Source organism: Brienomyrus brachyistius, chromosome 17, assembly GCF_023856365.1.
Source record: "Brienomyrus brachyistius isolate T26 chromosome 17, BBRACH_0.4, whole genome shotgun sequence".
Classification (NCBI taxonomy): domain Eukaryota; kingdom Metazoa; phylum Chordata; class Actinopteri; order Osteoglossiformes; family Mormyridae; genus Brienomyrus; species Brienomyrus brachyistius.
The window spans coordinates 4,778,049-4,789,955 of record NC_064549.1 but is presented as its reverse complement, the minus strand read 5'-3'; positions in this window follow the sequence as shown (position 1 = coordinate 4,789,955).

Sequence of the window (11,907 nt, the reverse complement as noted above, 5' to 3'; positions counted from 1 at the left end):
AGCCTGTGTTCGAGTGTGAGGCTGGCCTGCCGTGTGTTCATTATGTTTATGGTCTCCTGAAGCCTACAGAGAACCTCCGGGCTGCAAAAAGAATGTGAATAATGTATGGCATTAGGAATACAGCTCTCTTAAATACACTGGGCCTCATGTTTCAGGAGCCTGATGATGTGGGTTTATAAAAGGGCCTCCCGCTCATGTTGCAGCTCTGCTGAGTAATCCAGGTGGGGGGGTGGGGGGGGGGGTTCCATCTACTGACCCTTTCAGCTTCAGTCAGTCTCAGTGATCTTCTTGCTACCTCTTAACTAGGCAAAACATCGCTGGTCCTTTCCTAGGGCTCCATGAGTCGTCTCATTGCCGAGTTCTATCCACCTACATGAGATGGCGGTTCCTGTTGACAGGGTAAACCCAGCGCATTGTGTGGGTAGCTGGGTCCACCATGCTCATGAGCGCACCTGCTGGGCCTCGCTTCAAAGCCACGGCGGCGAGCAGGAAGCTTGATCGATTGAAGGTTCACGTGAGGGCCAAGGCTTCTGGGCTGACGCACTGGTGGATTTGCTGGTCCCAACCGTGGGTTTCCATGTTTACAACTCAGAAGAGATTTTCCTGGAATAGGAGCTGAACAACACCACTGGCAGAAGCTACTGCAGTTGTTCTGCTTGAGACTCATTCAGTCTGAGGGACGTCAGTGAATTCTTCTTCTTTAATTTGCTCCAATTTATCAGCACAACTGGGGCCAGAGGTTACAGAAGTAGTTACAGAATGTACATTCCTCTGTAGTAATGAAAACTGACAGCACCAAAATCGAATTCCTGAGAAGCTCCTGCCCCGCATCACGGCTGCTTAGATTCCACAGAGGGTAACAAACCGCCCAGTCGGTCTGTGATAAGTCCAGCAAAACTGGTACTCTTCTTAAAATCTCAAGTCAAGCTCTAGGGAGCTTTGCATATAAAAGCCATGGATTTTAAATGTCCTAACATCACACCCAACAGATGTCTAGTTCCCTGTACTGGATCTTGTATCAAGGGATCCTTTCCATCTACCCAGCATGCTGAGTGGCTTGACCTCACACACTTTTTCATTTCCTGTGACGGCTCCTGACAGATACTACAGATGCCTTTGATAATTAGCCAGGTCTCTCATTCTGGAGACACCCAAAAAAAATATTAGTCAATTGGAACTTTAGTGTCTATGTGACAAGTTGAACAACAGCTAGATGTACAAAGCAACAGCATACTGTACTAATACAGTGTTTCCAGATATTTCCATTGATTTAGTGTTTTGTCCTTTCTCAGTAACCTTAAGTGGAATATAAACCAAGAATTCACCAAGTAAGCAAAAAATAAAGCACATGAAAGCAGTTGAGTTGAGGTATTTATCACTAAAGAGTAGTTATTCTGATCATGTGTCATTAATAACCGATCCCATTAATTTAGAAGGTGATCAATTTAAGTCAAGTTTACTGGCATTACAAGTGTTTGCTCATGGAAACACGTAAGTCATATCTTGTAAGTATGACAGCCTATGAAACTGCATGATGCTGGCTTATTAGCAGCTCTTCTGCAGAAGATTCTGGAACAGCCAACTCTTACAAAAACATTGTAGTATGTGAGCATTTGTCCCCAAACTGCCATTTCGTCACGGGAAATGGAGGGACCACATATGGATCCTCCAGCTGTTGCTCACCACAGAAACCACCACGTTCTCACTGCTTCTCTAGAATTTGTGTCTCTCTGGACATTTTGTGAGAAACCATGGCCTTCCGTTCACCATACTTCTACTGGGCACATGTTCGGTCTCCTAGAAAGGTGCCCAAACCAAGTTCTCAGGTCATCCAGCCCTCAAACTGACATTCCGTGGCATTCAGAAATGTCGAAAACCTTTTTTTTTTCTTTCAGCAATAGTGCTCAACAGAAATTCAGAGGTTTAAAAACGTTGCCGTTTCTTTGCAGCGATGCAGACAACGCCACCTCCATGAGGCTCTGAGAGAGCTGCTGCTTTTACTGCTGATTTAGTGCGGCCCGCCAGTACGACAGCCCACTAGCTACACCGTAAGTTTGCTCAGCCACTTTTTAATATCGATTTCATCTATCGATTCCCTACCTGGCATTTTGAGAACAACAGCATGTAAATATCACTTTGAAACTCGTTGTTTTTTAGAAAGTGATCAAAGGCAATTTGTGTGCAACCACTTCCAGCAACTGCAAATTATTTGCTGCAGAGACAGAATGATTTTGTTGACTGGGACATGGGGACAGACAGGCACTCGTGTCAGTCTCCGCGATTGATTGCGATGTGAGCAAGTTAAAACCGCAGGAGCTCAGCACCCGAGGTTCAGAATCATCCATCAGCACTATGTGTTTTTAATTGCTTTGCTTACACATTGGGCTGTTGACTAATCAAAGAGGCAGACGGTCGCTGGATGGACCGCAGCCGACTCAGCGGCCCTGAAGATCGCCGCCCAGGTCTACTGGCAAACACACCCTCGGGGAGCCAGTTATAAATTTTCTGGAACACTTCCTTAAAAATACAAGGGAAGCTTGCTGTTAGTAACTATACACAACCCAGACTGATTCCAGCATTCATATGCAGCGAATATGCAGAGCCCTGCAACTGGATCAGAAATGATCAGAAGGATGTGTGAGCATTAAACTCAGAGGGATAACAATGTGGAATAAAATTCAGAACTAGATAAGGAACATAATGACCATTACTCCAGAGTGGTAACTGGAATAACAAGTGTCTATATTGTCTTTGCCATGTAACTTAATTTCAGTACTTGTGTAGCTATTTAAGAACCCACATGTTAAGAATCGCTTACACCCATTTTGATGAACAGACTAGCAAAGTAAAACGTTACGGAACAGATATGTCATCATTCCTTTGCAGGCATTTCATAAAGCATGCACCAATGTCCTCCAACGCATGCACCAATGTTCTCCTTCCACGCTTCTGAAGAATGTCCTCCTTCCACGCTTCTGAGCTGCCCTAGCTTATGAAGCCTTTTCAGCCCTTTGTACCACTGGACTGAGGAGCATCGTGAAGACATCTCCCCACCTTTCTCTGTCATCCCCAACAGAGCTGAATTCTGCTGATTACTGTCTTCTCAGGCAGTTAGTACTCTCAAACTGGGCTTTCAGCAGTTGAGTGAAATTTGATGACAATATAACACATTGACTATAATTCATAATTCTGTATTAAGACATTCATCAAAGGAGCATACATTCTCATGAAACAATATCAACCCAACAGCAGTAACAACTTCCGGTCATTTTAATTAATATTAATTAATCAATGGAAAATGAAATCGGAGAGCAGCCATGGTGGTATTCTTACTTTCTGTTTTTAATGGTTTGAATTCTGAATAAAACAAGATTAGTTTGTTTTGGTGCAAGATATATACCACCCGATATCTCACTGGCGGGAAAGCTGATTACAGCGAGGCGGAGGTTCCCGAACTCTTTTAGTCAAAAAGGATAATTTAAATCCCTCTGTACTGGTATGTTATACCGATAGTGTTTAGGAAGCTTCTTATGAGCTTATTAACTCCAAGTGCCTGCAATCCACCACCTACTACCTGCAAGCGACGTCACAGGGGAACCGGAGCACGAGGCGTCGGCGTGAAACATATAAAATGCCTTCAAACTCAGGGACAGTCTGTTTTTTTTTTTTTTTTGCTACCGAGAGTTTATTTACTTGATAAATTCGGGTTAATCTCCTTGTTAAGAGCGACAAAAACATATCAATTCCTAGGATTTGAACACAAACACTTCTGGTTCTCAGACGCTAAACTGTCTGCAGACATCATGATGTCTCGTCTACTTAATGCAAAATGTGTCCGAGGGTGATCTTTAGTGATTTTATATTGTTTACAGTTTAACACGCGCCATTTAATTGCTCTTACACCGTGCACGTTTCAAAATCTGTGCAGTATGAAACAACGCGAAATTTCAACCCCATAGTGGATAGTTATGGATCAAATTCTTACCGCTGGATCTGATTCAAGCTATTCAAATCAAACCCCAGTAGCAAAAAGTCTTTAAAATGTGAAAATATAACAATACGCGTGTTACCTAAGATGGCAGAGTAGGCTAATATTAATTCAAATCATTTGTTTATCTTAAATACATGTCATACTAAATCATTGTTTATACTCATTAATTACTGTATTAGCTCCATATTGCCATAGTTAACGTGAAAATGTTGTGTCACAGATCAAAATATGCCACAATGACTAAACTAAACCAGAGAGAAAGGGTTCAGTTTCATTATAGTGTCTTTGCTTATAGGTAATATTTCCCACCAGTGCCGATTTCATGCTGCTTTCGGGGTCGTGAGCGTCCGCCTTCACGTTCAGGCGTCATATACCGTAATTCTTCTGGTCGGTTGAGAGTGTACTTGTAGGCGTTTTCAAAGTTTATCGTTTACCTGGCAGCCGGGCATTTAAAGTACGGCGAAATCCATTGGTGGGAGAAAATCTTAAAGAGGAAGAGATGTGCGGCAAACGGGGCGCGTGCACAGCAGTTTTTACATGTCACACGTTGACACAGAGATCATTATAATGTAGAAATAGGCTTGAATGGTCTCTGGTCCTCGGCTTTGGAGTGATCAAACACAATACGTCATTGCGATCTGTGAGGATTGGCTGCTTTCTGCATGCGTGCTCCGAATCGCTTTTTCTTTCCCCCAGAACTGCGCTGCTCCGGCCGGTGATCGCGTCTGGAACAGTCGGAGCCCTCCGTCGGGTAAGATGATCGCAGTTCGCCCATGTACTGTTTTCAGTACGATATACGGACGCCGGTTGCATGTAGGAAACGTGAGGGTCCGGCTTCAGGCGTAGCGATCGCTGCACTTCGGATTCGTGCGTGTATGCATGCCGCCTTCAGCAGTACCGCAATTCCCAATACGTGTCAGTAATTAATGTCAGCTGTAATTGCTGCTGGTAGCAAGTGAGATGCAACTGTCTTTGCTGGCACGAAACTGCCCCCTTCTTTTAAGCATGTACAGCCTGCTGAATTAACATGACAATTTACGTACCAACTTTTGCTGAAACAAAACCCTTCCTTTGTTTGGCCGCATGCAAATTATAAAGACTGAGATGAATGGTTCGGTGCTATAGGCAAATAGCGTGAAAGGGTGTGATTAAAATCCTGCCAAATCTTATAGGTAATGATGCATCGCGGTGTGTCTGAAAATAGCCCGTTTCGTGGCCCGACGCAGAATTGTGTTTGGCCGCTTGTTTTTGTGTGAACAGCTGCTTTTCTGTCGTCAATTTGTGCTCGGTTAATTTTCTAGGTGATTCCTATGGGAAGTCCAAGGCGTCTAGTACAACTGGAATTATCGTGATAGCGACTGTTCATACAGAGGAGAAAGACTGGCAAACTGTGTTTGACTTTTTATTCCACACTCCCGGAATAAAGACTTTTATCTTTAAAACCTACTAAATGGGTACCAGGACATCCGAGAATTGGGCGCTTTCTATACCACACTGTTCCTTGAACGGGACCACCCAAATCAACGGAACCTGCATTAACCGAGTGGATCACTTGTTTCAGGCTTTCTCGTCCACCGTGGTGCTCTTCGTTTTGGTGGTGGTGATCATGGGGATCATATGCGTCTCTCTAACTACCTTCCATTTGCATAAAAGAAAGATGAAAAAGCGCAAGATCCAGAAAGCCCAGGAAGAGTACGAGCGCGACAACCGCAAACCGAAGACGGCGAAGGGAAGACCTCCGCTTAGACCGTGCATGATGGTCCGACCGGTGCACAGACAAGCCTCGGACCGAGAGACCGCTGCCCAGAAACAGGACCACAGTGCTGTACTCCCGACCGACTCCAGTGTCATACCGATGCCAGACAGTGGATCAGGGGCTGGCACAAGTCACACGAAGCAGGAGCACGACCGATTTATGGAAACCAGCGCGCTTTCCTGATAATGTAAATACTGTTGAGGACAAACACTGTAAATAGATAATGTTTATTAGTATAATTACATTATATAGAGGGCATATATAGTTGCAACTCCAGCGGCGCATGAACAGCTATCGTAAGCTTATAATATAGATTCAAGGATACCCTATTAAGAGGTGTGCGACAGTACGTGAAAGAAATAAGTGTGTATAGGATCAGCGGATTGGTACGCGCAGTGTAAATACAGAGAGGTCGGCTCGGATTTCGGCATTGTTACTGAATATGGGGGATGGTGTAAATATGACTGACTTTACTACCTGATTTACGGGGCCGGTTTAAAAAGCAAACCTTACATAGCGTACCTTTTGAGAAGCATGGGGTATAAGCGGGGCTCACGCTGTCTTATACATATAGGCTACGTGTGGTGATTGTGTGGCGTGCCGATACACGCTGCTGACTTTTTGAGGGGCACGATATAGAGGGGGAGGGGGAGGACAAGTTTGGTGCAGAAGATCCGGTTTGGTGCTGAATTGCATCTCTCCTGGTTATTGGTATGGCCTCGTGAGTCCTGCGCTTTCTCTGTGCTCTGAATGCCATCTGATGCAGTTTCAGCATCCCGTTGACGCTCATATGATCTACGGGGGATATAAAACAACACCGGACTCTTCTTTACTGCGTTTCTTTTTATTTTCCAGTATACCGGATTTTTTTGTTGACTTACAATTGACCGCTATAGTTTTCCTGAGAGTGAATAATCCCCTGCCCCAATTAAACTTACCTTATCTATAGGTAAGTTAGGCTACCAAGATCAATATCCATTTGGGAAATGTTTCCGTAGTTGACACACGATTTAATTGCTTGCGAAAGCACTGTACGTGCTTATTGTTTCGACCACGATTCTGTATATAAAATAAGATGTTGAAATATGTGGTCCGACTTTTTTTTTTGCAGTATTACACAGTTCTTGGCAGAAATATGTTTGGTTCAAAAATAGTTTTTTTTTGCACAAGATTATAAATAGGCTTAGTTATTAATAATTGTCTTTTTAAAATGGTATTTTAATGTACTTCACAGACAAAAATAAATGATGACGTTTTAAAATTCCATCTGTTATCTGTATTTTTTTGCCCTCCGGAGTGAAAAGAACATTTGAAAATATATAACAGATGCATCGAATTATTTTTGTCGAACTTTCCCGACTCCCAATGAATAAAAGCCACTGCGATCTATGTTCCCTGTATCAATGCCTGTAATAACGACCGGTAACAATTTTAATGTTTCTATTGCAGGAGAAATTATCAGTGTGCCACAAAAGGATATAATTAAATTCTGGTTTTAATGTCATTTAATTAAAATTTCAAAAGTTTAATCCTTTAAGTTGATATTTTAGAGCACCAATCCGGTGTCTTCGAAAACTATAGCCAGGCATATTCTTTATTCAAGGTTCAACTGGAATTAAATAGAAGTGTGCATTTCACCATAGCAGTGAGCAGACCCAAGTGAAAACACGTCCACCGTGCCCTGCTATAACGCTGAGTAAATGTAATTTCCAGGGGGTTGTAACGCCTTTGGATCATTTGGGAGGAAACGTAACGAACGTATTTGCATCGATTCCTCAAGCAGTTCACTACCAAGAACCTTTAATCTGAAGTTTCAATAATAACATATTTTTCATTATTCTATTAACATATTTAGGAGTAAAGTGTATATAGATCAATTAGACAGATTAAAAACATTAGTCAGCTTGTGTAGATACCATATCGCACCTATTTACCATTACACTATAGCCAGTCTTCGTTTTAGTCGCAAGTTTAAAGTGAAATTGCATTTTATAAGGTTGATATCTTTGTTCCAGTTGGCTTTCTGGTTTTTATTTCGCAATGTAATTGTCCAACGGGAAAGCAAAACCTACAGTTCTAGGGAGATATGGTCCCCTGTGTTTGAAGAAGTTAGTGTATGTGTGTAGGTCTAACTTACGTATGTGTTTAATGACGCTTGTTGTACGTGTATGAGATTTAATCGGCATATTTACTCAGTTCGCACTAAAATTCTCCTTTGTCTGATAAGCTAACCTCCATTGCGGTGATCAGTTAATGTTATCAGTTAATGTTAATGGGAGATGCTTGCAAGCAAACTTCATCTCCTGCTCATTGTTGCTACTTAAGTTAGTTTGTTCTCCAAATTCCTCGGCATCCAGTAGTATGGCTGTACCTAAGATATCCCACCTCTCACATCCGTGCCCGGAGTCTCCCGCAAATTTTGCCCTTATATAGTCAGCAGTCCCCTCCCAGGTATTCCTCACTCACATCCCTGAGATCATTATGTCTATGGTGGGATGTTAGCTTAACTTCCATCCATCCATCCATCCATCCACCTTCTAACTGCTTATCCTGGTCCTAATTGCAGAGATGCCTGGACACTCTCCTAGGGCACATAGAGCATGAGAGGGGAATACACCCTGACAAGATGCGAGTCCTTTGCAGGCCACATATGGACACATGCACACAGTATGCATGACTGGTAATTTAGGGATGCAAATGTTCCTAACTGCACGTCTTTGGACTACAAAAAGAAACGCCCGTTACCTAAGCAGAACATGGAACCTCCATATGCACACAGGTGAGGTGAAGATCTGAAACGGTGCTGATGGCATAGTCACCTCCATCCCATAGTGTTTCCCCAATTTATACATTATTATTTTCTCATCTTATGAATAAGTTGTCACAGAAGCCATTTTTTGTTGGTGTATACAGTGACTTTTCCCACAGGCTTTATTTCTCTAATTGGCCAGTAGGTTGCGTGATGTTTAACGTCAGATGTTTTACTATAGGACACTTTTTAGCGAGGTCCTTAACCCAAATTACACCAATGCAATCATCCAGCTGTGAACAGGCAATATATTGTGTTTTCTGGATAATCAAGCAAGGATAAATACATTCTGTGCCACCACCCATGAAAAAGTGTTTTCTTGGTCTGGGTTTGTGTGACCACTGGCTTTTCACATTCCATGGATAGAAACCCAACTAGCCGGTGGAACCTGAGTGCAGAGAACAGCCCATCTGGACATTGCAGCTCTTCCTCCTGAAACAGGGCGACGTGATCTGTGGTGGCCAGTGCAAGGCAACGCCTTTCACTGCACGATGCCCTTGTACCTCCCAGTGTGCACTGCTGCTTCAGGCAAAACTGGGTTACCAACGGATGAGCCACTTAAGCCCAAGCTGCCGCCTTTAGCCTTAAGTCTACGAAAGCCGTCACGTTGCTGTGGCAATGATGTCATTCGTCATCGGTGATTGTTGGGGTGGTGATGTTTCCATCCTTTGATGTTAATATGACTCAATTATTGTTAGAGATGTCAACACTGAAATTGTGCTGCATTTTTTTTGTGACTTTGTAGAACATCAAATATTTTCACGACTCGGCCTAATTGCATTGTGGTGACATTTAACAGGAAATATTCCATTCTTATTTACTTTGTGTTTTGACATCAGACTATTATTAAAGTTGATGCTGCTGTCAGAATGGTGCCCACGACCCACAAATCTCAGTTTAACACATTGCTCACATCAAAAGTCATGTTTTCACTGTGTGTATATTGTTCACACTCATTGTATCTCAGTCCCATACGTTTTACATATATTAAATATCTCACCTTGACTGGGTCATTTGACATCTCTAGACCATTTTCTGCCATGCATCCTTATTTAAAAATGTATTTTAGACATAATTTTGTAATAGGATTAAAAATGTCCTTCACATTGCTTTTGATGACCTGAAATGCTTCGATCATACTGATTAGTCCACCTTTTATTATTGCTATTCAGTCAACAAGCTTTTCTATGCCAAGAAGCAGTTATTGGGTAGCTGTTAAGGCTGTCCAGTCCCTCTCCCCTAAGGAGCCTTGGGTGTGTGTCTCTGGAGTGTAGTGAAGCATTTTGATAATTGATAGGGCTCGTTATTGCTCTGAATGTGCATTCCGTCTTGCAGCTGTCCGTGAGAACTGACACTGGGAGTGCAGGGAGACGCGATAGATGTAGATTCGGTAAACCTGCTGCATTTGTACATCTCATTTTCAGTCTGGATTGAGGTTGAAAATAAGAGTCATATTAACTACCTGTTGCCTTGAAAGTGGGGTTGTGGTAATAATGAAATAAAACTCTCAAAAGTCTGACAGGAGGTCTTTTATATTGCACAAAATGGCTACGGGTGAGGAGGATGGCCTGCGTTGCGAAACATCACGGTTGTCATGCAGTGGCGATGCTTGTAACAGTCAGGTTGTATCACAAAATGGCTGTTCCCTCACAGAGAATGCGACGTTGATAGTGGGTACCACTCAGCGCACAGGGACGCCAGCTGTCAAGTCAGAAGTGAAATTCGGAGGCAGAGGATGAATCACATGACCGTCCCGCCATTTGTTGTCTGCAGAACACTGTGCACTGTACAAATTTAAACACCATCTAACGGTCTCCTATCACTTATGGTACCTGCTTGTTGATCTTCCAGTAGTGTGGGGCCATTAACTTCAAATGCCCTATAAAGGACTAATCCTAGGGAAACCCTCTTGTTTTTTGCTGAACATTCTCTTGTTGTTCTGACTGTGACTGCCAAATGTAAAAAGACAAATTAAACTGTTTTTTTCCCCACAGACAATCTCATTAGTTACAGCTTTGGCTGTGAGCTACACTCTCCCAGCTGCTGCACAGAATATGAAATGAAATATTTTTTCAGAACAATTTCAGTGTACAGAGAGTTTTGGGTAACTATTTTTAAATTCAAAGACTCATGTTTTGCTCTGCTTGCTTTCTGTCTTCCTTACAAAATTGCTCACATCTGATAAATCTCTCTGTGTTGCATCACGCCTGAAACGGACTCTTCCTACAATTAATTTTTCATTTATTTTTGTGTATTTATTGAGTTGTTATTTTTGTTATTTTGTGCTTGTTTAAATGTGTCTTCGTGACCGTCTAGTAGGATTAGGCTGAAATGTTGTTCTGTCAAGCCAAGTACCCCCCTGTGAAGAATGTTGTCATGGTGTTTGTGGATGCAGTCAGTTTACTCCTTTGAAAGGTTTTATGGAATTAAATGGTTTATTACTGAAAGTGGCCAAATCCAGCTAGTCACACACGGCCTTTGGAATCACTGCAGTCACCTGAACACAATAGGTTACCTTCTCCTCACAGTTGCCATATTTTTCCAGCTGTGGAAGGTCTTGCTATACTGTGATTTGTTTTCCCTCAAGTTGTGTAAGTCTGTGCTTACCAGTATGAAGAAGCTTCACTGTCAATCAGAATGTCTCACTGAAGTCGTTCACCATGCTAAGCCAAAATAACATCTGCCTTTCCTACTTATTATGTTATTCTCTCGATAAAAGAACAGAATATGTTTCTACTTTGGTCAAGTCTTTAGAAACTGGCACTTCTTGTAAATTAGGACATACCAAGCATGCTGATGTGGAATGGCATCCCCTGGCAAGGAGCATGCACTGATTGCCACACCCACCATACAAGAAACCACCTCAGACCAATCCCACCACAAACGTTTCCCTGTAAGTGGGAGGACCTCCTTATAGGGCTGTATGTAGATTAAAGTCATACCCAGGATGAAGCAATTGCAGGTTAAGGGCCTTGCTCAAGGGCCCAATGGAATAGAATTCCGGGCATTCATGGGATTTGAACTAGTGATCTTCCAGTTATTGGCATAAATCCCTAGCCTCAGTGCCACCACTCCATCTTTAGGTGAACCATAAAAAGACACACCATCTGAAGCTCACCACCAGACCTTTGGTTGGCATGGTAATCACGGATCTCTCACAACTGTCCGTACTGGTTTTGTTCTCTCAATTCATCTAAAAAAAATTGATCCCTCAAAGAATTTTTCAAGAATGCTAAAATATAACTCAGATTATTTGATACATACAGGACTCTTTAAGCCCTCTGTAAAAACTTATTACATATTATAGCGAAGGATAAAAGACGTCAGAGTCGGAGCTGCATTCTCCCGTCC